Here is a 24,252-nt window from a genome sequence, read left to right as displayed (position 1 = left end):
TGTATTACTCCACCTGCCTGGGATTTTAGAAAGTGCAGAGTGAGCCACAGTGTAGAAAGCTGGTGAGCAGCTTCCCTCGTGGGGCTGGGAGAGTGGACGGCAAAGAGAAGTAAGGGGTCCTGGGAGGAAGGGTGGGGCTATGCTGCATCCTACACCACGGGGTGAGCGCCATGGCCAACCCACAGGACCGCACACCTCCGGTCGCACCCCACTGAAGTTCAAGCTAAAGGTAGCTGGTGACCCGCAGCACACAGGCCTGAGGTCCATGCGTCTCTCTCTAAACCGCCCTTCACATGATCCAGGTCTCTGGAGCAGCATTTTCATCACGGCCAGAAACCAGAAGTGCCCCGCGGGCTCGCTCACCGCCTTCCCTGTTTTGTCTGTCCATGTGTCCAGCCGCCCTCCTCACAGGCCTGACAGTTAAAAGTGCTTATCACCTAAACTCATTTAAACACTTACAAGTTCAGTGTGCAAATACTTGGACTTTGTCAGGAAAGGTCTCTCACAAATGGGGAAAGAGAGACGAGAGAGGTGAATAGAAGGGTTTGAGAGGCTACGGCCTGGAAGGTGGCAAGCTGGGCCCTGGAACCCCTTTCTCTGTTAACAGGAGCAGCATTCTGCTTGGCTGGATGTCGTTCTCAGCTGAGATCCACCAGATTAACAGTAATTCCACTTCATTCTCCAGCATCCCTCGTAAATAAGATAGGCTCGTGACACAGAAAGGCCTCGAAGTCTGAAGGGGAGTCTGGAGGGGAGTCTGGAGGAGGCCGATGCTGCGTGCCTGAGCTTGGTCGTCTGTGCTCTCGCCTTGGTCCTTTCCTTCCTTGCAGAAACAAGGCTGGAGTCAGCGAAGCCACCTCTCAGTCACCGTGTTACAGCACAGGAGAAACCCACACAGCTGCACTGAGGGTGGAGCAGGGCGTGGCAGTGCAGGTCCTGACAGTGGCCTAAGCCTCTGAATGTTATACCACACCCGTACCTTACACCCTCTACACAGATAAGAAGACAAAGGCAGACGTGGGTAACTGGGCTCTAATCTAATTAATGACAATTCAAATCCACATGCTGTGTATCAAATCTCCTTTTTTGCCTCAAGTAGTGTTTACAACATAACATTGGCTATCTTACAGACATAGACACATATCTACGCACAAATCCAAATGACATTAAAATTAAATTAATAGTCCACTTATATTGGCTCTGCTTTTAATTTTTGCTATAGATAAAAACAAGAAAGCTCCACGCAACATATTATGTGGCATAAACCCCAACAGAGTTGTGCACACACTTTGGTAGCTTCTGGGGATGCAGCCCCAGGTGGCAACTGGATCCTTGGCTCAGGGAGCTGTTTGAGTCATTCTCTGTCCAGCGTTCTGAGAGCTTGTCCTGCAAGCACATCCGCCCTCAGCCTTGGACAGAGTCCACCACTGCCCAGTGCTGCTTGTGGGGTGTGGCTGTATCCCATACTCAAATGCGTCTGGGGGATGCAGGCTGCTGTCACCTCGCCCATCTACAGCGTGTGCCAGCACGTTGGCCACCACTCGTGGCCCTGTGCTCATGGCAGATGCAGGCTGAGAGGGTGAAGCCAGACCATGGAACGGGTAGGAAAAGCCAAGGAACATGTGGCTCTTCCCAGGGCCTTGGGACAAGCAGCATGGGGAAATCCCGTGTCCACATCTGCACTGTGGGGAAGAGTCGCAGCCACCTAAAAACGTACTGGATGGCATTATGGGCACTTTCGTGTGATCTGGAAGACTACAGTCTAGCACAGAAAGATGGTGAATTCAGAAGGCCTTATTTTTTAACAGCAAAAGATTTTTAGTTGTTTTCCCATAAATCGTCTTTTCTATTATGGTTTTCTTGTTAACAGTTTATGATGTTTTCAGTGTCTCTGTTCTTTATTAAATAAGGGGCTTGAGAAAGGCGCTTGTCCATTATAGTTCTTTAACTTTTTTCTTGATGGTAGAAACAAACAGAAAGGAGGAAAAAGGAGAAACAGGAAGGGAAGGATTGAACATAGCAACAGAGAATATAGCTGCTGTTAGGCAGAACACAAAGTAGGCGGCTAAACCTCTGCCTGCCCAGTGGGGTCCCACCACACTCCTGTCTCGGAGGACAGCACAGGGGGAGGGGTGCCCTCGCCAAGCCCCCTCCCCATTTTAATTAAAGATGAGCAGAGAAATAAGATGACAGACGTGACAAACATGATGTACAAACAAAAACGTTTCATAGAAAGCCTGTGCAGCATGGATAGCGTGAATCGAGCCTCCAAAGTGGGATGACTTGTCTCTCTCCACAGATCTCACGGAGCCCACACTGTCACTGGAAGGCGGGTGCTGCTCCTGGCATGAGGGAGGACATGGAGAAGGTGTGCAAACGGGGCCGCAGCCGGCCAGACACAGATGTTCCTTGGCCCCATGGAAAGATATGCAACCCGGCTCATTCTAGTGGAATGCAGCTTATAGCAAAGCCCTACAGGTTGTGAAAGTCAAAACCCTTGGCGTCACACTCTGTGGGCAGTGAAGTAAGCCACACATCCCTCGCAGGAATGCAGGGTGCCACTACACATGACAAGAAACTGGATGCGGCAACGTCTGCCTAAATATTGGAAATATTATCCATTGACCCAGAAATTCTACTTCTAGTAAGCAACTCAAAGGTATCCCAGCCAAAACCTTTAGAAAGATACATGCAAAGCCGAGCCTAGTGTTCCATGCCTATTGGGGGAGGCTGGGAGCTCTTGGGAGGCTGAGGCAGGAGGATTATTGCAAATTCCAGGCCAGGCTAGGCTACACAGTGATTTCAAGGCCAGCTTGAACTACATAGTAAGTAGTTTCAAAAACTAAAAGATAAAAGAGGCACATGCACAAGGATCTTCATAAAGCAAATGTCCAACAGCAGAAGGCTGATTGGATAAGCTATAATTTGTCTGTAGAGCAGAACACAGTGCAGCTGTGAAAACAAGTAAGAACTATCTGTTCCTGATTGCCTGGTCCCCAAATATTTACTTCAGATGACAACGATCTGGGGAAAGCTGGACGTCTAAGAACAGAGGGTGGAATGTAGGTCCTGCAGCCATGTACAACGACAAGAAGGGATCATGGGAAGGATGAAAAGAAGGAGGCGGAGGGCGAAGAGAAAGGAAGGAAGACCTGCCGTGACCGAGTAACAATTCCCCACCAGGGGTGTGCACGGTAAGCATGCACCAGCAAGCCCTGTTTCTTAGAAAAACACATGCATATATTTGACTATGACTGAAAATTAAGTCTTTTTTAATTTAGAGGGAAATACAGGATAAACAGACAGATAAAAGTTAAACTTCCCTTTGTATACATTGTTTCATGGATTTCAATTTGGAATTCTGTGATTTTTGGTATAATTATTATATATAATTGGTAATAAAACAATTATTAAAAATAAATTTTAAAGTGCTCTCAAAATGTCTAGTTTATGATTAAATGAATAAATCTAGCACTGTATGACCAGGGAAGTTGGAAGTGTGGTGAACGCCTAAAGTTTTAAAGGTGTCACAGTGACAGGCCCCTTACCACTACCCTCCCTCGAAACCTGCTATTCTGTTTCACACTTCCATCATCATTGGGGCAGTTTCCTGTCTCACAATCGGTTAACAGCACATGCTTGTCTTGGGGAATCGATGACACACGGGTCACACCCGATCAGGTCTCCTCACCACCCCTCCGCTTCCACCCCGCCAGGGTCTTCTCAGGGTGATGAAAGCCAAGCATGGCCCAGAGACGGGCAGGGCCTGAAACAGTGCTGTGTCCTCACCCACCTCACCCCGGAGCTGGTGCCCCCCAATGCCTGGCTCTTCCCCAAAGTCAGCGCCACGAAATGGAAACATTGTGAATGGATTCGGAACTGTGATGGAGCCGCAACAGCACAACTAAAGACCTCAGGAAAGAGGACTGCAGAGCTGCTGCAGAGAGAAGCAAGGATGATGCATGCGGGTGTTCAGAGCGAGCAGGGTAATAAGAGGGGGTGTTACGGATTAAAACGGGGGTCAACCTAAGACCTGCTGATTAAATCAGCATGATGCTGAGCGTAGACGTTCCACATGAGGAAAGTTGCCTGGAAGAGGCGAGCAGCCCGGCAGCAGTCTGCAGAGGGCAAAGGCACTGGCACACAGGAGGGGTTAAGCATCTCTCTCAGTGCCCAGGATGGGCTTCCCATCAGCCCCCTTGGGAAAGGCTCTCCCCTCACACTCAGCAGCCAAGCCTTTGAGTCCTTCAGGATCCAAACTGCAGCAGCTGAGAAGCAGAACACGGGAGAGACCCTGAGAAAAGGCCTCTCCTCCAGGGCAGACCCTGCAGCAGCAGCCTCCCACGGGACCTCCTCCTAGTAGCCCTCAGCGAGGAGCTCAGCAGCGGTCCCCAGCCCGGTGCCCTCTCCAACTCCTGTCACCAACCAGGCCACTGCCACCAGCCAGGAAATGTTATCATGTTATGGAAGGAGGCCCCGTCTGCTTGCCGGTGACAGGTCATCCCAAGCAAACCTTAGACGTTTTACCATAGGATTAGCATACCCAAAACCTGACAGAAACATACAGCAAATGTATAGCCATTTTTCTGATTATCTCATAAACACTTTTCATAGTTTATTCATACAAGTCAGACATCAGATAAAGTTTACTGTTTAAATTAGTTAGGTTCCTTAAATATGTTTTTAAATTTTTAATTGTTTCTTATTGAATAAACATGCACATGTGTCTTCCAGAGTTCCTTGTGGTCTGTATTTTACTAATTCCATCCTTTATTTCATGTGTTACCTTGTCCCGGGATAGGATTGCTTTTTTTTTTTTTTTTTTTTTTTTTTTTTTTTTTTTTCTTTTTTTGAGACACAGTTTCTATGCAGTTCAGGCTGGCCTTACACTCACTATGTAGCTCAGGTTATCCCAAACTCACAGCAATTCTCCTGCCTCTGCCTCCTGAGTGCTGGGATTACAGACCTCATCCAACACTCCTTTAGTAAGTTGACTGGTAGAGCCAGTGGCTGAATTGAAATCTGGGCAAAACATTTAATTTTCACGGTCATTTTGATTCTATGGAAGAGTCAGGAGTGGCATAGCACCAGAGCACTGAGCAAGGTGCACGAGGCCACGGTGTCATGCGTTTATGGGCTGTCTTCCTGTTGGGGTCTCCTAGAAGAGTTGAGTATGAATATTTTTAGAAAAATATTTTGTATGCCATATCATTTTCGTGTGGGCACATAATACTGTTTATTCATTTTGTCTAATTTTAATAGTCATTAGTGACCATTAGTTCAGTTATTTCCTTTGTGGTTATAAAGTGGAGATATTTTAATTCTGTCATTCCTACAGGTGAAACACTTCCATAAAGGAGAAATTCATTCAAGTTTTATTGACCCGTGGTTACCAGAGGACTGTGTGCCTTATAAATTCCCCTTATGATTAGTTCCAAAAATAGCATCAGCCAATGGTGGCTGATGCTCCAATGGTAATTATGACTCCTGTGTTTTAATGTTCGTGAAAGGTTTCTGTTCACTGTATTTTTTAAAATTTTTAATGACAGTCCAGCCTGCCCTTACAGGAAGGGGACTTTTTACATGGTCTTGCTGGGGTTAAGCCATCTAGCATTACCCCTATTTCTATCACATATATTTTCCAGGTGATTTTGTCAGTTTCCAGTCTCAGACTGCAAATTAGTTGACCCCAAGTCATTGACTTTTCCAGCAAACAGATTTCAGAAGTATCATTTTATTTTGTAAAGACTAATATTATAAATTTATATGCATAATTCCATTGCCATGTAGAGCTACGAAGTTTTATTTCACCTCATAAATTTCACCTCTGCAATGCACAAAATCCTAGATCTCAAAATCATCCATGAACATATATGAATAAAAGAACTACACTGTCACCAACAATGTAGATCGTGAAAGAATTTATAAATTGAGAAGACCTTATCTTTCTTGGCTTATTGCACCTCCCCACTTGGGTTGTGTGAAAGCACTCTTAAGTAACATGTAACAATTTCGATCCTTCTATGTTTGCCATCAACCTACCACGTATGATAAAATAATGCAGTAAATTTTTAAAAAGTTGTTACAGTAAAAGATGCACTGCCCCTCAGAAGGCTACCACCTGCTTTGAGCTTGACTGTCCATCATTCTCGCCACTTGCCAAAGCATCCCTGGGAGTCCTCTTTGCTCAGCATCTTTAGTTGGCCTGTGAGCTGCCTCAATGCTCTGTATCCATTGGAAACATTTGGTTTTCAAGGTCATTTGGAATTTGTGGAAGAGCAGAGGTGGCCTAGCACCAGAGTCCCTGAATAAGGTGGGTGAGGCATAGAGTTGTGTTTTCATGAGCCTGCCTTTCTGATCGATGTCACTAGGCAGTAGCATTCACTGTATTTTTGATCACCCTTAGTAAAATACAAAAGAACACTTCCAAAATTGCTTTAGAAAATCATGAGAACAATGAGATTAACGTGTTTAAAGTGAGAGAGATGGGGATTTTTGGATGGGTATTAATGTCAATATTCCTTTTACTCTAATAATGTTCAAGTCTCTCGAACAGTTCTTACAGATTAATCCACTTTGGAAAGAGCCTGGGAGTCTCTCCATCCATCATAATCTAATTAGAGAATTATTACATAATTTATGCTCAAAAAATGAAAGCTGAAAATTTAACAAATACATTTATTTTTCACAAAGGAATATCTGAGAGTCTCATATGTGTATGTCTGCATATGAATGCAGTTAGATTTTACTCCCTCATTCCCTTCTAAAGTGAGAAGGACCTGTGAGAGTCCTGTGATCTAGATCTAAGTCTGTATTGGCTATTACCCAGGACATCATGATATTAATTGCTTCCCCAGGCATTTCTCACTGAGCAGTGGTATAAAACCAGACTAACATAATAATTATATCACTGAGGGAACATACTTACACACTATTAGTCAGAGTAATCATTAATAACTAGATGAATGAACTTAATGAATGAATTAAATAAATCAATGGAACATTAGCTAAAACAGAGTTGAAATAAGCAGATACTCTGTGACTAAATATAGACGCTGGCTAAACTTAAACACATATTTACTTTATGTTGAAGAGAAGTTTTAATTATTTCATATTCTCAAACTGTTCTCAACACCTCCCCATCTCAACTGGCAAATCTCCAGTTGCTGTGGGATCCTTGAACTCTGCTGTGCACACTCTGCGAAGTAGGAATAAGAGAGAAGAATCAGTGGAGCACATCTGCTGTGCATGAAACCAACACACAGGACAACCCAGCTGACAGCACAGAAAGCAAAATCAACGGGAGTCTATTGGTGAAGCACCACAAGCCCTCGTGCTTTCTGATGGGCCATATGGTGATGGATTTATTCTATGTTGACAGCAGGAAATTTCTACAAAAAAGAAACTAGATTGGCATTTTGTTTTATTCTTACACTCTGCTAAGTTTATGAGTTAATTACATGAAAAATGGTGCCTATCAGTTTTGAGCCTGGATTAAGTTTTTAATCACAGAAATCATCTGAGGCCATCCCCATGTGGTGTTGCTCCATGACATGTCTCCTGGGATGCGGCCACAGGCCAGGCAGCTCTGGCGCAACCTTCTAGAGCTCTGTGTTGGAGGTGCCTGCCCGGGGAGAGCTCTGGTCCACCCTTCCTCCCACACCAGGATGGGATGCAGTCAAGACCAGATGCAAGTCCTGCCCAGGGACCATGGCCCAGTTCTACCACCTACTGGTGACTTCCTGCACGTAACTGGGGTAGATTCTGCATCTTGTCAGAAAGGCCACAAAAGCTTGGTGAATCACTTCACATCCACAGGAAACCATCCAGGCTTTGGCAAGATAATACAAATATGCCTACACGAGACATGCATGGGACACGAGGTCTTTGCCCCTTGGGCCCTCTGTCTGGGGCCCTGCTTACCCCTCCTGCCCTGCACAGAGCCACCTCTGTCACTGGTGCACCAGCCTGTCCTGCAGGGCCTCTCCTCCAACACCACTCAGCAGCCTCACGCTTGCAGCTTCAGGTCGTCCCCTCAGCCTGTCCTGACCATGAACTATGTCCCGAGAAGCCATCCTCATGCATCCAACTCCACTCCACAGGCGAGGACTTGTCCTCATGCCTGGGCATGGCCTCAGCTCTGATGCCACCAAGGCCCACACACATCCCACGGGCACCCTTGGAAGGATTTAATCCCTGACTTAGCAAATTATTGTGATTAAAAAAAAGAAGCAGTGCACTCACTGAGAGACACTGTTTGCAAGGCGTGGTTTTCTGATGCTTCCTAGGCCAGAGCCACTGCGTAATCACAATACATGAACACTCACGTCAAGTACGTGGCAAGGGTAGATCTATGATGCACCCAGAACAGAAACCCAGGCAGTGATGGGATCAGCTTAAGCTTAAAGAAACTGCAAGCATCATTCAAAATCAACCTTGCCTGAGTGGGTGAAATAGAAACTAAATCTAAATATACATACATATATATATATATATATATATATATATATATGTATGTATTTCATTTAGGAAATTACATTGCCCAGCTTAATCTTCATTTCTGTGGATGACCTTTAATCTCGTGATGTGCGATGTTTATGTGGTTAGAAAAGTAATTATGTACAAACACCTTTCACTTAACTGCCTTCGTCCTAGCCTATCTTCAAGTCACACCTGCTTGCTGTATCGACCAAAATAAACATTTACTCATTTCCGCATTACACAGCTCAAATGGTTACGGAAGGGACAGCTTGGATTTTTCTTTCATTATGTGCTAAGCTTACAGCTAATCCCGGTTTAGAATTCTGTTGTCCAAAGATGTGTTATAGGAGATAAAAAGATCCAATGCTGTAGGTTGCTATGTGGAGATTACAAAACTTCTGGTTAGGAAACAAAGTCACCTCTGGGTGTGGATGTGTGGACGGCCCCTGGGCACAGGAAAGGGTGACAAAAGAGGGCTCAGGCCCATGATAAGTTGTGGGGGTCTATGCCTAGACCCCAAGCTCTCCAAATGGGTACATGGCAAAGGTTCAAAGGAATGAGACACGCAGCATGGTCTTTAGGGCTGCAGAAGGAGTGACATCCTCTGCAGAGTTCATAACTCTGCCAGAGGCCACCTGACACTAGGCAGCCGTATTTAATCAGAACAAGCACAGCAAACCTGAACAGAATCTTGGGAGGGGTTCATCGACCTCTCAGAGCAACAGACGAAGCTAATTCAGGAAAACTAGCCAAAACGTCTCCAGGTGACTCAGCTGTAGCCTATCTTGCCCCCTGAACTTGCTCTTAGTTCAATTATGCCCTCAGTTCAATTATGCCCAGGCCATGCCACAGCTCTGCACATGTCTTCAGCTTCAACACTCTGCAATAAGTGACCATGGACAGCACTCCAGCAAGAACTTAGTCCACCCCACCACCAAAGGTCCCTGAGTGTTCACCAGCTGCTTTTCTTATGACTTAGATGACTGCTCTGCAAACAACACCAATGAATTTAGAACAAACAAAATATTTTCTGTGACAATTCCACCTAACAAGCTTTAGAAGAGGCATACAATAAAAAATCACATGAATTAATATAAAATACAACGCATATCTTGATACACATGTGAAATCATATTGTAATGCCTTCCACTAGCTTTGAAGGACATATATAACCCCAAGTATTATCATTATCCCCCAAAGGGGAATATGTGTTAAGTATAAAGGCCAAGTTGTTTTAAATTTAATCCAAATCAAATAAACCAATATGTTTCTAAACAAGAGCTGGCTCTGTTTATTGATCTCTCCCTTTACACCAGGGAGATGTTTTAGTGACAGGCTCTGAAGTTTCAGCCTAGGATGAAGGCCATGTGATTTCCTGGACATAAACCTAGCAAGACTTTAGCCCCATTCTCAGGAGCAGCGGTTTGAGCCTGGCTCCCTCCTTCACCCCGGGAGCTTCTCCTCTGCACAGAGGCCTTGGCCCCTGACGGAGCTACGGGAGATGAGACTCTTAACAGGCCCAGGATCTGCGTCTTTCAAGGGCTCCCAGGTGCTCCCTGAAGGGCCCTGCCACTCAGTGCACACACTGGTCTCGGCCAGATCCCAGGAATGAGGACAGAGGCTATGGTCTCAAGTGTGCGAGTGACCACAGGTCTCAGCAAAGTCTGGTCCCCAGGGTAGTGGTGGCAGCACAGCACCTGGTGGGATGGGTGAAAGGCTTTAGACTGCACTTCGGAAATGTGCCTGCCTCTCAGGCTGCTGGGAGTTTGCTCTGCACGGTGAGCGGCAAGTGACCACCCTGGACTTTCCTTTCCCCCTCGGTGCTTTTTACCTGATACTATGAATCAGGAATGCAGGTCAGGGCCCAGCACCTGGCATTTAAGCAGGCACCGCAGCAGGTGCCAACTCATACTGGGCCAGTGATTTAGGACCACAGGTTCAAAAGACAATTGAGGAAACTGAGGATTCTTTTAATTCAGTAAGATTTGTTAAATGCTGACTATTTTAAGAAAATGTAAATAAGATCCCTAACCTTATGGACAGTACAGCCTAACCTGTCCTGTTGTGTCATTCGTGCTATGTTTTGGCAGCTGTAAACAAGATGCAGTTCTTGCTAATCTCAGGTTTTACCATTTATTCTTCTGGATTATCACTACAGATCCAGTATGCACAGGTACAATTTAACACTTTCACTGAAAGACCATATCTCCTGAATACATCGTTCACAGAGAAACACCTCTTTCATGAATTTTAAGTCTATTCTTTTGGGAGGAAATTGAGGAATTACAAGAACTGACACAGGTAGTAATTTTGCTGCATTTTATACACTCCAGAAATAAGAAAAATTACATCTTAAAAACAGAGCAGACAGTCTTCTGCTGATAACAACAGAGTCCCAGACATCTACAAAGCTTTTCTGTGTGTTGCTTTTCTTTTTGCGTCATTGCTAGTGTCACTGCTGTAACTGCGTAAAAGCAGCAAGTGAATGTAGCTCCATGAGTTCTTGGACTCTGCAGGCACTGATTCAAGCCTGACATTTTTTAAAATTTGGAATATGATTTCTAATACTCACCCAAGAAATCAAATACAAAGAAAGTGCAGGAAATCTCTCCACACACTAAAGACCTAGAAAATCCAGTCCAAGGACCTGAATCCCATGGCAATAACTTTTATATGAGTTCAGCTAAAAACCTAGAGCCCGTGACAATGACTCACACCAGTCTGCTTCACAGATCTGTGCTGGGAAGGCCCAAAGGTCAGCAGTGGAAGCTAGAAAGTTATGCCAGCAGGAGGAAGGATTTGTGCCAGCAGGCTGAGGGTTCTGCACTGGAGCCAGACAGCAATGCTCAAAGTAAGGAGCAGGGCTCCCCTGAAAGGTACCACAGCCATCCTCAGCAACAGTGAGGTCCCGAGCTCCTCTGACAATGAGAACAGTTGAGCTCATATCATGAAGCCAGCGTGATAAACTTCTCCTGGAGATTGAACAGCACACATCTTGCCCTCTGGAGCCAGGAAGCAATGTTCAAAGTAAGGACCAGAGCTCCTCGAGCTTGATTTTAAAGTCAGATGCTGAAATTCCATCCCATGACCTACACACTGGATTCCATTGCTGGAAAGCTAAATGCACACAGTAGATTCTCAATATATTCCTAACCAGGATGATAACCTCATTTCTAGCATAAGAAAAACTAGTCATGGATTTTCTATCCTATTAATTTCTATAAGAAAGAGATGCCTTAACAAACAGCATTGGAATTTCCAGCCATGACCTAAAAGTAAAAAGAACAATTAACTGCACTGAGGATCTAATTTATGGAGATGGACCAAGGAAGCTGAATTGAAATGAATACAGTATTAGGTCTGGGTTTGTTTTCCTGCAGGAGAAAGCTCGAATTCACTATTCCTCAGGCTATGAAACAAACTTGCACTACCAAAATCTCAAGAGCTAATGTTTTTAAATACCCTATCAACATTTAAAGAGCTTTATGTCTTTCTAGACAACTGATTTCAGTTGAACTATTGGTCACTATGGGCAATTTTTGTGTAATGAGTATGAATTGGCACACAACATTCCAAATGTCTGACACCTCTTAATTCTTTGTAATCTCCAGTCCAATCAAAACTGGCACTAGTTGTCCACAACCATAATTGACAGAGCCAGTCCCCATCCATTGTCAAGTCTTGCTCTATGCTATTGATCAGAGAAGAGCCGGCGAAGACGCAGCGCGCCCCCTTCAGGCTGCTCCCTGGAGCCACAGCCTCTGCTCAGGTCTGAAGCTGATGCTGCACCCTGAGGGGTACAGGGTACAGGGGAGGGACCTCAGGACAGAGCATCTGCCAGGCACATGCAAGGCCCCGGGTGTGCTCTCCACACAGAGAGGAGAAAGAGGAGCAGGAGGAGGAGACAGGGAATGAAGGAGAAAGAGGAAGAGGAGGAAAGGAAGAGGAGAAGACTAATAAGGAGGAGGAAGAGGAGGAAGCCGACGAGGAGGCAGAGGGGGAAGCAGAAGAAGTCGCAGGAGCCGTCCCCGCTCCGGTCCTCGATGCAGCCGGTCTCTCCCAGAGCCTCCAAGCTGTGGTCGTCCATGCAGTCACACAGGTGGCCCGCCACACAGCTACAACCAGGAGACAGCATCACTGCGTGCTCAGAGACCTTCCAGTCTCAGACACACCCTTCCTCCCGCCTCGGCGGCTCCAGTCACAGGAGCTTCTGCTGTTTGTCACAGACATCTGTGCCTTCCTTTCTACCCTCGTTCAACAATGTGCCGATTTGCCTAATGAGTATCACTTTATACTCTGGAAACAAAAGTCAATCATGCAGATAAATCCAATGATCTGCCTGGCTTTCCCTCTCTTCCTGTGGAAGACTCCCTTCTGCTACAATTTCAAACTCATCTACTTCTCCTGGAACAAGCTCTCACCTGTGAGTAAGTGACTCCGGCATCCTTGTTGGTCTACAGTAAACAATGCTGCTAACTTCAGCAATCTGCGTGAAACGCCAAATGGAAGACCGCATTCAGCAGGCTTGTGATTGGCGACTTCCCCTCCAGGAAACGATGCTCAGCCCAGAAGATGGAGCGGGCCGGCAGGCGGCACTTTTCTCTTCAAACAGGGGCCACGCGCCTCACAAGGAGTGTACAGAAGCTGTCGCTGAAAACGCCACACTCATGCACGTGGCCTGCACACCTCTGCATGGACACCTCCTGCAACCAGCTGGAGGTGAGTGAAGGGCACACCCAGAACACTCCAGCCAGATGGGGCGAGGAGCATGGAGGCCAGTGTCACCCAGGGCAACAGGAGCCACGAGAGCGGCTTGGCTGTCTGGGTCTTCCTGCCTTTCACTGAGAACTGGCCTTCTGGAAAGAGAGGAGGGGAGGGGAGGGGAAGAGAGGAGCACAGAGGGGAGGGGAAGGGATGGTAGGGGAGAGCAAAGGAGAGGAGAGGAGGGGAGGGGAAGAGAGAGGAAACTAGAGAAGAGGAGGAGAGGAGTAGGGCAGGAGTCGGAGGATAGTAGAGAGGAGGGGAGAGAAGAAAAGGGGAGGAGAGCAGAGGGGAGGGAAGGGAACCAGAGAGGAGGGGTGGGGTGGTGTGGGGGTGAGAGGAGAGGAGAAAGGAGGGAAGGGGAGGGGAGGGGAGGGAAGGAACAGGGTCAGAAGGACAGAGAACAGGGACCAAACTCCTGAGACTGGGGTGCGTTTGAGCCCGGAGCCTCTGAGGCACTGAGGCCCCATCATCCACAAAGCAGTTTCCAGTGGAAAGAAGCTTGGGTTTGGGGCTCAGGAATCACTTCTAAGTACTCAAGCTTTGGCTTTGTACAGATCTCTAACTTCAAGCATCGGAGGCTTTAAATCGCCTCCTTATTTAATGATTTTAATCACACTGCTGTTAGAGCCTCATCTTCCCTGGCTCCTCCTAATACCAAGAATTTCCATTTCTGTACCTCTTGCCCGAAGCTGGTGTCTTTCAAGGCTGAGGGGACCAATTCTAAAATCTGACACATGGAGTTCAGAGTTTTAAACCTCAGATGCCTAGTCCTTAAGTAAGGGATGAGCAAAACCATGGTTACTTTATGGGCTTAATAAAAATGTGGCTGATGCAGAATCTAGATTCTGGGCAGCTGACAGGAAAGGGGCTCAGCTGGCCCAGCCTCCATAAATCAGTCATTCAGAGCCCTGAAGAAGGTTGAAATCACCTGAAGGAGACACCCCTCACCCCGGCAGCCTCAGCCCACTCCCCCCAAGGACATCCAACGTGGCCACCAGTTGGCCAAGCCGGAAAGCAGCGCTGTCAGGCTAGGCCTCACCGAACCCACGTGCTTGTCGGCCCACTGCAGCTGCTCCAGCTGGGATCCGATCCTCCCAAGTGTCAGGGATCACGCAGCCTGGTTTTCGGCTTCGGTTCCTCCCAAGGCCCACAGTCCTGTCCTGTCCTGCCTACTCCTGGGGAACTTCAGGTTCTGGCCTCCCTGCACAACTCCTACCCACGCACGAGGCTCCTGCACAGGGCCTCTTTGCCACCTCCACTATTACCTCTCTCTCAAGCATTTAGGGACTCCAGAAGCAGGGACAGGAGTGTTGCCTTCTAGGCCCAGGGCGCATCCTGCGGCTCCTTGGAAGCATCTGAGGTCAGCCTGAGGCTTGCACTGGACCTTAACCAGAGCCAGGACCACTGGAGCTGCTGGCCTGCCACAGCTGTGCTCTTGGCTCCTCACTATGACACCCTCCCACCATGGGCCCCTACTCCAGGGATGCCCACACCCCAAGTGGCAAGCAGATGATCCTCACAACAGGGCCTGCGCTGCCTGGGGGGTGTGGCCGGAGCTTCATTCTGTTTCCTGACCCCTCGAGAGACCCACCAGGGCTGGAGACTCTTTCAGTTCACTCTTTGTCTTGGTTGCCTAGGACAGCTCTGGACTCACTGTGTGCTCAAAAATTGCCTGTGCAGCCATGGAAGGAAGAAGTTACAATAATGTAGTGGCTACCTGGGCCTGCGGGGTCTGAGCTCACCAACCCTGGGCAAATGCGCTGGGTCCTTGTCCCTGGCTCAAAATTTAACTTTAAGTTCCACTATTTCCTACACTGGAGAACAGCCATGTCAAGTGCAAGCTCCTGAAATCCTCCCCAGAATAAGAGGCAGTAGTGGGTGAGACATGAGGACAGGAGATGATCAGAGAAAAGGTTTGAGAGAGCTCAAGCGCAGGAGCTGCCTGGCAGTACGCGCTCCCCAGCTGTCTTTAGATCAAGTTTAGGTAAAAGAGCTCAAAGTAGATTAAAGCTAAACTAAGATCCCTGGGGACCAGTGGTACCCGATTCTCAGCCATACAAGTGTTCTTGAGTAGAGGCCAGTGAAATCTTTGATGCCTTGAGCAGACATGAATGAACCGTCTTAACTTCTAAGACATTATATAATACTAAATGCTGGGCCAACATTCATAAAAATAAATATCCCAGAGAAGCTACTTCTGGGCTCAGATTTCACTGCATGAAATATAGTATTATACACGCAGGGTCCTCTTCATAGCCAGCTATTACTTAAAGATCTTCACCAGAGTGCCGGTCGGTGTACGCACACGTGGTGTCAGGCTGAGGAATGACAGTGCAGCACAGGGACTTTTCAGTGCCTTAACGTAAATGAGAGGTTTCTCATTAAAACTTTATACTCCAGGGAGACACTGCCTTACAATTAAGCCTGCTCTAGCACATTTTAATAACGAGAAGTGTGCAGCCGCAGGAAAACTCTTGGAACAAAAGAGCTCACTTCTTAACATGCACAGGCGCCAGAGGATCTGGGACCTCACTCTCAAGGTCAAATATTTCCATTATTTTCTGCCGCTTTTTGCTTTCAGTGAACCAGGCCATTAGACAAGCAGACCACAAGTGTCCTTCGAAAAAGCAAGAAACTGGCAGGAATCCTGAAACAAAGCTATTTCTGAACTGAAATTATTGATAGATTTTTTTTGTGGCTTCAAGTAAGTCTTTCAGCAGAAATGAGATCGTAAAATACCTGATTTTAATCTTGGCATAAAAAACTTCTTCAGTTCAATTAATTCGATTCTAACCATGCACTGATTGATAATTTGTACCTTTTACTGCCCTTCATCCTACAAGAGAATACAAATAGGGTTTTTAAAAATCCAACCCCCGTCTAAAGGAGTGGACAGGCTGGAAGGCTGCGAAGTCTCTAACCAACAGCAGCACCTCACCAGACAAAAGTGAGCAGAATGCTGTGGAAATTCAGGCAGAGGAAGAGCCTTTCTAACTGAGGCTCAAAGGAAGGTTCATGCGAGGAGGTCTGAAGTGACTGTGTGCACAGGGTTGGGCTGGGCTTGAGGGAAGAGCTACAGAAAGAAGGAAATGTGATCATGGCTGAGGGAGCAGGGGGCAGTGCAAGCCATGAGAGCTTCCCAGAGGACAGGGCAGACCCCCGTCGGAGCCAGCTCCCTGCAGCCTGGGACAACCCCAGAACCTGGTCTCTGTGAGCAGAAGATGACAAAATCCAAGCATGTTACTTCCATGCTTACGCTTTGTTTTTTGGTGCTGGGGATTGAACCCAGGGCCCTGTGCATTCTAGCAGGAACCCTATCACTGAGCTATACCCGCAGCCCCTCCATGATTGGGTTTCAAGAGACTTTGATTTTGCTGCTTCTGTTTCCTTCCAAGCTTGAAAGGTTGATGATGACCCCTCACTCATGAATGGCAGCTCCTACAAGGGACTGAGGCAACATCAGTGGACAGCACGAGAGCCACGGCCTCGCTGGAGGAACTGCATCTACCCAGCAGGACCCGGATTCCCTCCGCACCCGCACATCCCAGCTTGGTGCAGACTCCTGCCAAGCTGAGCCCTGGATGGAGACGGCTACCGCAGACACTTTTCTAGAGCCTGTGAGAAATCACATTTCTGACCTTAACAACTGTGACACATTCGCCATTTTCAGCCTCTAACTGCTGGGCTGATTTACTGTGAAGGGGAAGGGAGCTCTTGCAGTTATGTGAAATCATTACTTATAGGGCTCTCTTCTGTCCTCAAAGGACTTTTCCATGGACTGCCATCTGATACTTCGCAATGCTGCAGCGTAGGAGAAGCAGGTGCCAGCCTCATTTCATAGGTCGGAGAAATTACTGCGGGTTTGCAGCTTGTGCTCCATGCCACACAGCGAGCTCGAGGTTTGTCTTTCTTTCTCTGCTCTTTTCATCACAACACCCAGGGGAATAGGAGACAGAAAGCGTGGAAGATTTAACATATCCTAGGATTACAGTCTATGGGTCGCTCGAACAAAAATGACAAGTGTCTGAACACAAGGGAATTGGTTTTGCTATTTATCTTGGCTTTCCTAATGCCTAAAATCCGAATGTTTTATAAATAAATCCTCTGCTAGGTTTTATAGCTTTGTTTTGGTGTCTTTATGCTTCTCCCAACTGTGTCACCAAAATGTCAAAGTGTGTTGACATTTTGGTTGGTTTAAAATGATCCCTAATTAAAAGAGAAAGAGAGCATATCTGATACTCAAACAGGTTTTCATATGGCAGGTAACACACAAATTTAACATAATACATTTTATTTCAAAACTTGTGACAGGTCTAGGTAACAGTTAAAGGTTATTCCTTCTAGCATTATATTACATTACATTTTGACTTGTCCCCATAAAACTTCACACTCATAGCTGGCACTTTGCCGAGGTGGCTGGATCCAGGGAGTGATGCCGGGATGAAGGGTGTGTGATGCCTGAATCAGTCCACTGACTGGTCTGCCAGAGTTCTGGGTGTGGACAAAGGGAAGCCCCCCCCCCGGGGGGGGGTCTGGCATCCCCAAGGTTGGGGTAGCCTGGAGTGATCAAGGGGAGAGGCGGGCTGCTGGTGCGTCATACCTTGTTACTTTCTCCTTTCGCCCACTGTGGACGCTTTGTTCCCTGCCAGGCCCCTCTGCCACGCTGCCCTGCCTTGGGGCCAGCTGACCATGGACTGGACCTCTTCAGATCACCATGCAAATGGACCTTTCCTCTTTTAACTTCAAGTGTTCGGTACTTTGTCTCAGCAATGAGAAAAGTAGTTAAGATATATCACTACTAAAGAACTGTAAATATTTCTCTTCTCTCATGAATGAGCCATATGAAGCAAAAATCAATCTTTTTGACAAATTGGTTATTAAGACGAGTTCATATCTACTCAAATACAGCAAATAATCCCAAAAATATTAACTACTGTTGCATTCAGTAATATTTATATTTTCCCAAGGACCTCAGATTTCCATGGTTTTTAAATATGGAAGTATTTATATTTTTTCTCTTTAGCTCTTGAAGTTGACTGCCAGTCATGAGTTACTGCCATTGATGTTTTCATGTCCCCAGTACCTTTGATTTCTAGCCTACTGTCTTCCTATGGAAAGGGCCTAGGAGGCAACCGGGCTATGACACCCATCCTCTGCGTGGATGGTAAGCACAGCCCTACTCAGAGGCTTCGGTCAGCATGACGGTGGCTACACATCTGGCATGGGCAGCCTGACACTTGTCACTTGGCAGCTGGACAACTCTGGGAAACTTCTCAGATAAACTTGCTCCTGATAAGGGCCCCAGCCTCGAGAAGCTGTTATGGAGAGTAAAGAAATTAATGCAATGAATGTGAATCTGAGTCCCTGGGGGTGAGTGTGGCATGCTAAGGTCCCCAACCTGGCTGCACACTAGGGTCATCTGGCAGCCCCTATAATAACTGACATTTTCTGGGCGTGGTGAGGCCTGCCTGCAACCACAGCTCTTGGGAGGCTGAAGCAGCAGGGTCATGAGTTCAAGGGCAGTGCAGACCATATAAAGAAACCACTCAGAAAATCACAAAAACAAAACAAAATCCCACAAACCTGATGTGTAGGGTTATTTCCAATTATGGAAGAGTACCACAAACTCAGTCACTGGAAACCACGCGTGCTGGTCACCTTGCAGTTTGGGAGGTGAGAAGCCTAGGGCAGTTTCCCCAGGTTAAGAACACAGCCCCAGTCCTGCTGCAGAGGTTCTGGGGGTCCAGCCCTGACTCACCAGGGTCCCTGGATGCAGCTTCTTCTCCCCTCTGGGCCTGGCAAGGCTGATGCAGGGTTATACACACACAGAGACACAGAGACACACACACTCACCGCTGGGACACCAGACCTCCTTTCTCCTTTACCACAATGACAGCCCTGCCATCTACATCAGGCCTGGGGGTGCCCAGAAAACCCACTTTCACATCAGCTGATGAGCAGCTACCTTAATCCCCTGCTGTGTAAAGAGGCTCCAGGAAGGAAGAGATGGGTTTGGGGAGACCACAGAGCTCCCGGGACACTGCGGATCCTGTCCTTGTCCTCCAGAGCTCAAAAATGACTGCTTCAGCACCAGCCAGGCCTCCCTGCTGACAGCCTCAGGTCTGTTTGAAGATGACTGAGGTTAGCTCACAGTGTCACAAGAAAGCCCATCCCAGTGAAGTGTGCAGCAGTGGTCATGTGAGGGTGAGAAAGCTGTTAATCCAATGGTAGATGGTAAGCCAAGTGGGAAGCTCTGTAATGGAGAAACCATTCACTCCACTGGGCCAGGCTGTCAACTGTCACAGGAATACCTCCAGGAAGCACAAGGAATTATTTCTCTGCTTAAGGAATCTGGGGTCTAACACCCAAAGGTGGAAAAGTATAACAGTACTTGTTTTGTTTGTTCCATACCCCGAAACAGAACTGTTTTGTTAAGAAAAAAAAAAAACAGCTTTGCTAATTTTCACATTCAAGGAATGACTTGTTCACACAAAATTATCTAATGACTCAGTAGCAGAAATGTAATTGAATCAATCTGTTTCATACAGCTACACTGTGCAGAGAATTAGCCAGCTTGAATAAATTGTGAAAATTAGGTCCATGTCTCCTCACAGACTCAGGGATGTGTAACTCTTCTCCTCTGGCCTCTTGGCATGAACCCACTTTCCAGAACAGCAAGAAAATGACCTTGCTGGAAGTGTTCGTGTCTGGTGAAGACTCATCATTAAAGACCGAGCTCATTTGCCAGCCCCAGTTTGTGTTTCAGGAGAAGGATAACTCAGAACAGATCAGAGACTGACGAAGTGAACAGTTTGGGTCATGAGTGAGTGCAGGGGCTGCTCGCTGCAGCTTCTCCCTCAGATGAGTGAGGCCGGGCTGGCCTGGCTGTCAAAGACTGTGTCTGTCCCCAGGTGGGGCTGTCTTCTCCTGAAGCTGGGTTTACAGCAGGAGGCAAGGAGATTCTAGGATCGGGCTTAGCAGATTAGCAAGCAAATGGTCAGCCCTTGCCCTGCTACCCAGCTAAAAAGCACCTGCCAGAGCTTTGGTCATGTAGAGGTGGACACAGTGACAGTGTAGAGGGCACTGACCACAGCCCCGCGGCCCCACCAATGTGTGCACACCTGACACATCCTTATTAGACGTGGAAACCTGAGCAGGCTGCTGAGCACTCGGGTCTTGAATTCCTCCTCTGTAAAGCAGATATGACAGCGTTGCATCAATGCTTGTAACTGTGAACTGCTTTCCCAGGCCATTACATTTCTATTTCATACGAGCTAATGCGATTAAATCCTTAGGCAAGTTTAATCTAATGTAGTCTCTAATAAATTTTATTGAAAATATATTTGCAATTCATGAAAGAAGTTACAGAGCCAAGAGGAATTAAATATGAAATGTGGCTACATGAGACGTGTTCCTAATTTTCCTAGTAACTAACACCATTGATTTTCTCAGCTCGGTTTTTAGATTTACTGAAAAGATACTGAGTATCTTTTAAAATCTAAAAAATAAAAGACAAACAGCAAAACTGTAAAGATTTGCTAACAATTTGCTTATATATTTTACTTATTAAGTTCTAAAAATCCTTACAAGGAGGTTTTTGATACTTAAGATTCTCCCGGTAACGCAGTCAGAAATGTACATTGCGTGTTTGCTCTGGAGAAGTCATCATTCCAAATGCTGAACAGAAAAATGTGCAGTGGTAAACAGAGATGTGGGAATTCACAAAATGACATTTTTTAAAATTTTGGAGAGCACTAGAGCAGAAAGGGAATTCAACTCCATCCCAGCCAGATGACAGCTGAGGTCACAGACTTCTAGAAAATGCTTTGACATCATGCTCTGAGCTCCTCACCAGCAAATGACACAAATTCTGCTCCTATGCTGGGTAGGCTCTGTCTACCCAGCCAGTGCTGACCTTCGAGGAGAGAGGTTGAAGGAGAAAGAAAAATAGAGTTGCCTGATCCTTGGGTCCAATTAAAGAGGAGAATTGCAGTCTTGGAAAATATTCTTAGCATTTCTCTCAACCTAAAACACAAGAGTAAGAAAACATTTATGGACATTCTACCAAGACAGTGGATTTTAAAAAGGCCTCTGGCATAAAAAACAGATCTTTGTTTTTATAATTTTGCCCAGCAGGGAAGGAGCTGAGGTGGAACCAAGTGGACAGGTACAATTGTTCCCTCCGCCACTGCTGGCATCACCCGAGTGCCAGTCTGGCTCTCTGTCCTGTTATCCTCCTTCCTGGGCTCCGCGTCACTCCTCTCCCTTTGGTCAGAGTGCACATGGGCACACTGAAAGGAACAGCACCGTTTCACTTTAGAAAACACTTGACCTGAAAATGTAAATCTTGGGCAAGTGGTGTTGCAGGAGTGCTGGGTTCAGTCCCAGCACCACGCAGCCAGTCCGTATCCACCACCACCACCGTCCGTCCATCCTGCCCGTAATAAACTCTCCCCACAGCACCACGCTAGCATCTACTCTGGGTTCTCATTCTTCTGCACTGTCGGAAGAATTACGTTTCCTGCCCCACTGCTCCACTGTAGCCAGAACCTTCCATGCTACACTTACCCTGACTGAGGAGTGAAAGTACCACACACACAACACATGCACAAATAAGTGCAGGGTGCCTGAAGGGTGGAACAGTAAAATCTACGTTCTAGGAGGTGGTGGCATGCCAACACGAATGCCCCAGATTTGACCACATGATCTAGCCATTAAAGACATCTGCACTGGAGCCTGGGTGATGTGGCCAGAGGACTCCGTGGACCATGTACTCTTTCTCAGTCCACAATTACTGCACACACACAAAAAGTAAACCCTGTGAATGCTGTTCTTCAGATTTTGAGAGTGAGACTTGTATTTCAGTGTCCCTGCAAAACAAGTGTGTCGACACCATAAATGAGGCCTGTGCTCACCAGATGCTTCGCCCTGGACTTCTGGATGCCACTCCCCTTCTGTGGCTCCTCAAGCGCTGGCTCCCCTTCGTCTGGGAGGTAAACTCGCTGCCCTTCTAAGTGGCCTCCCCTCAGCCATGTCCCAGGCTCTCCTCTCAAAGCCATTGTCATCCTCTCCTGTGGTTTCCAGCCCCACAAAACCACACTCACAGGGACAGAGTCCACTCTCCATCCCCTTTGCCCCGCCGAACCCAGCCAGTACCTTGTCCAGCATCCACGGAAGTGAACAGAAATGAAGCATTGGGCTTTCAGGACCGACCACTGAGCCAGGAGGTGAAAACAGCAGTCAGTTCCAAACAACTAGTAAATTAGACAACTTGAGCCCACCTCGTTCTGACCTGACACAGCTTCCCAGACATCATCAGAGAGGTGTTCTCTGCACAAGCTCCCCTGGACCCCACGGGAAGGAAGGCAGCGGGTGGCCCTGTCATGTGCTCTGTTTGAACAGCACAGCCTGTTCCATACCAAGCCTGGGACACAGAGAGGAACTTCACACTCGTTACGAGCAAACCCTAAATTAGCCTCTAAAACCACACTTCGGTTCTGCCCTTCCATCAATTCTTTCCTCTCGGTATGAATGTTTTCCTCCTAGTTTATTTCCACTTAACTGTCACATTACTTCTCTCCACTGTTCAGTAACAACAGGCCCAGAAAATCACCGCAGGGCCCTAGGCTCCAGTGAGCCGCGATGACCTCGGTCTGTGATGCCTGCATCACCTCGCAAGGTGCAGCTCCAGTCCTGAGGCTGTGGTCACTGTGTCCAGCACTCTCATTACCTCTGCAGCCACTGTGATGGGAAGATATGAAAGCTAATAAACAATAACACAGTAAGACAAGAAGCTCAAAAGCAAAACAAGAAAACTGAGGTACACTCACCCGCGCATGGGTGTCAGCAAGAGGGCAGCGTCCACAGGCAGCTCCAGTGGAGACCTGGAGCAGCCCCATCCAGACTACGGGCCGTTATCCTACAGAGGACAACCAGAGTCCTTGTCACCAGAGTGACCTCGGATCTGGAGCGCTGATAAGTTTCCAGAGTAGGATGATGCACACAAGCAAGGGGACCTTAGCAATTGTCTCACTGAGGATGCAGAAGCAAACACACGGCACAGCAGCGGGTCTGAGAGGGACGGAAGGACACGCAGGAAAAGCCACCGGCCAGCCCTGGACATGCCTCAGCACTACTCGGGGTAAAACATGTCGCTTATAAATAATTTCCCTGTGAGCAGCTGTCCTGAGTAGACCTCCACAGCTCCATGGTTCTGCCTAATGGCAGCTTATTGCTTGTTTTCAGGAAGTCCCCAAATGGTATTTCCTGATGATAGGGCAGCATTTCAAGAGTCAGCCTGGAAACTTTCCCTCCTGTGGGTCCCTGCACTTGCCCAAAGCTGAGCAAAGGGATGGGGAACGCTCACCAGGGAGGCTGAGCTGTGCTCTCCAGGCTCTCCAGAACAGGAGCCGCATGTGGTGGGCTGCGGCTTCACTTCAGGACGCTCAGGTCTGGGAACGTTTCTCATTAATCACGAGGGAAATGAAGAGAGAGGAACAGACACCGTTTCAGCCTTTAAGCTGTTTTGTTGTCCACACGTTTTATCTTCACTCAAAATGTCTAACTTCTAGCTCTAGTTCTGTCAGTGACTACACCAACTTCCACAACTTCCCTTCTTAGTAGGGCATCTGATGGTGAAGTATATATTAAAAATTTTGAGCAGTATTCAGGGGAAATGAGATTGCTACACTGTGCTCAATAAAAATATAGTGAGCCAAGCAAATCCACGCATCAGTCAATTATTCTTGGTAGAAAAACAGACAAAGGAGAAAGCCCGGCTGCAGGGTAAAGATGGTCACAGCACGCAGGTTCCCACGCAAGAGTGAGATCTCTCAGGAAAGGACTGAGCTGGGAGAACTAGGGTTCCAGGAAAGGGGAACAAGCAGCACCTGCATTTTGGAGTGCAGAAGCCCACACAGGTGAGCTAGGAAATGAGCTGAGTCAGGGAAACAAGCATCAACCTGGGGCGAAGTGGGAGACAGCAGTACGTGGAATGAAATGAGGATG

The 24,252-nt window shown here is 47.2% G+C and overlaps 1 long non-coding RNA gene across 1 annotated transcript; it reads right to left on the bottom strand.

The window, feature by feature from the left end:
• Positions 1–22,807: 22,807 nt before the first annotated feature.
• LOC134472570 (uncharacterized) lies at positions 22,808–24,044 on the bottom strand. The gene is made up of 3 exons (XR_010042459.1): positions 23,612–24,044; positions 23,076–23,164; positions 22,808–22,986 (listed from the first exon to the last, which is right to left on the bottom strand). It is a non-coding gene; the product is annotated as an uncharacterized LOC134472570 (long non-coding RNA).
• Between the last annotated feature and the right edge of the window lie 208 nt (positions 24,045–24,252).

Source organism: Cavia porcellus, unplaced genomic scaffold (assembly GCF_034190915.1).
Source record: "Cavia porcellus strain 051 isolate PalLab524CR breed Dunkin Hartley unplaced genomic scaffold, mCavPor4.1 scaffold_2, whole genome shotgun sequence".
In the NCBI taxonomy this organism is placed as follows: Eukaryota; Metazoa; Chordata; class Mammalia; order Rodentia; family Caviidae; genus Cavia; species Cavia porcellus.
This window is presented reverse-complemented; position numbering and strand designations above follow the sequence as displayed.